Source organism: Osmia lignaria, unplaced genomic scaffold (assembly GCF_051020975.1).
Source record: "Osmia lignaria lignaria isolate PbOS001 unplaced genomic scaffold, iyOsmLign1 scaffold0041, whole genome shotgun sequence".
NCBI lineage: Eukaryota > Metazoa > Arthropoda > Insecta > Hymenoptera > Megachilidae > Osmia > Osmia lignaria.
In genome coordinates this window covers 322501-327500 of record NW_027478182.1, presented here as the reverse complement: position 1 = coordinate 327500, position 5000 = coordinate 322501, and positions in this window count along the sequence as shown.

Genomic DNA, 5000 nt, shown 5'->3' with positions numbered 1-5000 from the left:
TCATTTTGCCACCAAATTTTATAATCTTTATCATTAGAGCGGGCCCACCAACCTCGTCTCTGTACTTTATACATTTCTCCTCCATCTGCACACACCTTTTCAAACATTAACGGAGAGAGTTCCTTGGACTTGCTTTAAATGTACATATTAGATATGTTGGAATCTCTCTCCTTTAGAAGTTTCCCCAGCCTTAAAACTTCTTTCATTTTTACTCCTCTCTCCATACTTATTTTCCTCTCTGAACGTATCAGAGAGGATTTTATTTCTGACACCTCTTGACTTTTCTTAAATTCAGGGACGTAATTTTGTTCATAATTCAGTGGACTTTTGTGTATTTTATACTTTAAATATTTCCAAACAGTCTCCCTTCTAAAAGTGATAGAACGAATTTTCGTCTAACACTACTTTCTTGGTTCAAAAATTTTATACAATCTTATAACTTTTTCAGTTTTAACAAATTTTGGTTACAGACAGTTGATGCTCAGTTTGTACAAGTATGCAACATTTATAAGTGCATACAGGTCACCAGCCTTATATTACAAGGCTCACCACATATGGGCCATTCGGTCTTAGACACCGACCCGTGGTAATGCTGTGTGGAGATTAATAATAATCCGCAACGGAAAACCGGAACGAGAATAGTCGAGAAAGTATATTCTCGAGGAGCGGTAGACTGCTTTTCAACCGAAGTCATAAAAGAGCCACACGCTCGACGCTACTCCCGACCGGTCCGAGCGAACCGAAAGTGCCTTCCTATAAATACCGAACGGCCGGCCGCTAGGTCGGCGACGCATGGGCTTACGCCCAGGCGTATGCCTGTGCAAACCGCCGTGAGAGCGTACCATCCCGCCGGCACGGTAAAACTTAGACTGAAAATATCGTCGAACATATCCTTTCATTTTATAACGTTCTATACATGAAAATTAATAAATTAACATGCAGGACATAATAAATTCACATTCTCATGTAAATCATGGGTTTAATTAATATTTTAAAAAATTTTAAAACCGCCCAGAACCGATGAGATGAAAATATTAAAACGATATTTTTGCATTTTCTTACGGTAAAACATTAACAAATAAGCGACTATAGCAATATAAAACTCCATTTGTAATTTAATTAATGAAAATTAATATTTTTTTTTGATTTTTCAGCGATCCAGAACCGATGAGACGAAAACATTAAAACGATATTTTTGCATTTTCTTACGACAAAACATTAACAAATACGAGACTATAACAATATAAAACTACATATGTAATTTAATTAATCAAAATTAATAATTTTTTTTGATTTTTCAGTGATCCAGAACCGATAAGTCGAAAATTTTAACAATCATATTTTTGCATTCTGTACCGTGGATCCATCGTTAAACGCTATTAAACTAACGTCCGTGATGGTATAAATGCAGATTTTCGCTCCGTTTAGCCAAAATAACGAACTTTAGGTGCGCTCCGAAATATTTCAAAGTCCCAGCGGCGTATTGCTTCGCCTCTTAGAACCGATTAGTCGAAAATTTTAACAATCATATTTTTGCATTCTGTACCGTGGATCGATCGTTAAACGCTATTGAACTAACGTCCGTGATGGTATAAATGCAGATTTTCGCTCCGTTTAGCCAAAATAACGAACTTTAGGTGCGCTCCGAAATATTTCAAAGTCCCAGCGGCGTATTGCTTCGCCTCTTAGAACCGATTAGTCGAAAATTTTAACAATCATATTTTTGCATTCTGTACCGTGGATCGATCGTTAAACGCTATTGAACTAACGTCCGTGATGGTATAAATGCAGATTTTCGCTCCGTTTAGCCAAAATAACGAACTTTAGGTGCGCTCCGAAATATTTCAAAGTCCCAGCGGCGTATTGCTTCGCCTCTTAGAACCGATTAGTCGAAAATTTTAACAATCATATTTTTGCATTCTGTACCGTGGATCGATCGTTAAACGCTATTGAACTAACGTCCGTGATGGTATAAATGCAGATTTTCGCTCCGTTTAGCCAAAATAACGAACTTTAGGTGCGCTCCGAAATATTTCAAAGTCCCAGCGGCGTATTGCTTCGCCTCTTAGAACCGATTAGTCGAAAATTTTAACAATCATATTTTTGCATTCTGTACCGTGGATCCATCGTTAAACGCTATTAAACTAACGTCCGTGATGGTATAAATGCAGATTTTCGCTCCGTTTAGCCAAAATAACGAACTTTAGGTGCGCTCCGAAATATTTCAAAGTCCCAGCGGCGTATTGCTTCGCCTCTTAGAACCGATTAGTCGAAAATTTTAACAATCATATTTTTGCATTCTGTACCGTGGATCCATCGTTAAACGCTATTAAACTAACGTCCGTGATGGTATAAATGCAGATTTTCGCTCCGTTTAGCCAAAATAACGAACTTTAGGTGCGCTCCGAAATATTTCAAAGTCCCAGCGGCGTATTGCTTCGCCTCTTAGAACCGATTAGTCGAAAATTTTAACAATCATATTTTTGCATTCTGTACCGTGGATCGATCGTTAAACGCTATTAAACTAACGTCCGTGATGGTATAAATGCAGATTTTCGCTCCGTTTAGCCAAAATAACGAACTTTAGGTGCGCTCCGAAATATTTCAAAGTCCCAGCGGCGTATTGCTTCGCCTCTTAGAACCGATTAGTCGAAAATTTTAACAATCATATTTTTGCATTCTGTACCGTGGATCCATCGTTAAACGCTATTAAACTAACGTCCGTGATGGTATAAATGCAGATTTTCGCTCCGTTTAGCCAAAATAACGAACTTTAGGTGCGCTCCGAAATATTTCAAAGTCCCAGCGGCGTATTGCTTCGCCTCTTAGAACCGATTAGTCGAAAATTTTAACAATCATATTTTTGCATTCTGTACCGTGGATCGATCGTTAAACGCTATTAAACTAACGTCCGTGATGGTATAAATGCAGATTTTCGCTCCGTTTAGCCAAAATAACGAACTTTAGGTGCGCTCCGAAATATTTCAAAGTCCCAGCGGCGTATTGCTTCGCCTCTTAGAACCGATTAGTCGAAAATTTTAACAATCATATTTTTGCATTCTGTACCGTGGATCCATCGTTAAACGCTATTAAACTAACGTCCGTGATGGTATAAATGCAGATTTTCGCTCCGTTTAGCCAAAATAACGAACTTTAGGTGCGCTCCGAAATATTTCAAAGTCCCAGCGGCGTATTGCTTCGCCTCTTAGAACCGATTAGTCGAAAATTTTAACAATCATATTTTTGCATTCTGTACCGTGGATCGATCGTTAAACGCTATTAAACTAACGTCCGTGATGGTATAAATGCAGATTTTCGCTCCGTTTAGCCAAAATAACGAACTTTAGGTGCGCTCCGAAATATTTCAAAGTCCCAGCGGCGTATTGCTTCGCCTCTTAGAACCGATTAGTCGAAAATTTTAACAATCATATTTTTGCATTCTGTACCGTGGATCCATCGTTAAACGCTATTAAACTAACGTCCGTGATGGTATAAATGCAGATTTTCGCTCCGTTTAGCCAAAATAACGAACTTTAGGTGCGCTCCGAAATATTTCAAAGTCCCAGCGGCGTATTGCTTCGCCTCTTAGAACCGATTAGTCGAAAATTTTAACAATCATATTTTTGCATTCTGTACCGTGGATCGATCGTTAAACGCTATTAAACTAACGTCCGTGATGGTATAAATGCAGATTTTCGCTCCGTTTAGCCAAAATAACGAACTTTAGGTGCGCTCCGAAATATTTCAAAGTCCCAGCGGCGTATTGCTTCGCCTCTTAGAACCGATTAGTCGAAAATTTTAACAATCATATTTTTGCATTCTGTACCGTGGATCCATCGTTAAACGCTATTAAACTAACGTCCGTGATGGTATAAATGCAGATTTTCGCTCCGTTTAGCCAAAATAACGAACTTTAGGTGCGCTCCGAAATATTTCAAAGTCCCAGCGGCGTATTGCTTCGCCTCTTAGAACCGATTAGTCGAAAATTTTAACAATCATATTTTTGCATTCTGTACCGTGGATCGATCGTTAAACGCTATTAAACTAACGTCCGTGATGGTATAAATGCAGATTTTCGCTCCGTTTAGCCAAAATAACGAACTTTAGGTGCGCTCCGAAATATTTCAAAGTCCCAGCGGCGTATTGCTTCGCCTCTTAGAACCGATTAGTCGAAAATTTTAACAATCATATTTTTGCATTCTGTACCGTGGATCCATCGTTAAACGCTATTAAACTAACGTCCGTGATGGTATAAATGCAGATTTTCGCTCCGTTTAGCCAAAATAACGAACTTTAGGTGCGCTCCGAAATATTTCAAAGTCCCAGCGGCGTATTGCTTCGCCTCTTAGAACCGATTAGTCGAAAATTTTAACAATCATATTTTTGCATTCTGTACCGTGGATCGATCGTTAAACGCTATTAAACTAACGTCCGTGATGGTATAAATGCAGATTTTCGCTCCGTTTAGCCAAAATAACGAACTTTAGGTGCGCTCCGAAATATTTCAAAGTCCCAGCGGCGTATTGCTTCGCCTCTTAGAACCGATTAGTCGAAAATTTTAACAATCATATTTTTGCATTCTGTACCGTGGATCCATCGTTAAACGCTATTAAACTAACGTCCGTGATGGTATAAATGCAGATTTTCGCTCCGTTTAGCCAAAATAACGAACTTTAGGTGCGCTCCGAAATATTTCAAAGTCCCAGCGGCGTATTGCTTCGCCTCTTAGAACCGATTAGTCGAAAATTTTAACAATCATATTTTTGCATTCTGTACCGTGGATCGATCGTTAAACGCTATTAAACTAACGTCCGTGATGGTATAAATGCAGATTTTCGCTCCGTTTAGCCAAAATAACGAACTTTAGGTGCGCTCCGAAATATTTCAAAGTCCCAGCGGCGTATTGCTTCGCCTCTTAGAACCGATTAGTCGAAAATTTTAACAATCATATTTTTGCATTCTGTACCGTGGATCCATCGTTAAACGCTATTAAACTAACG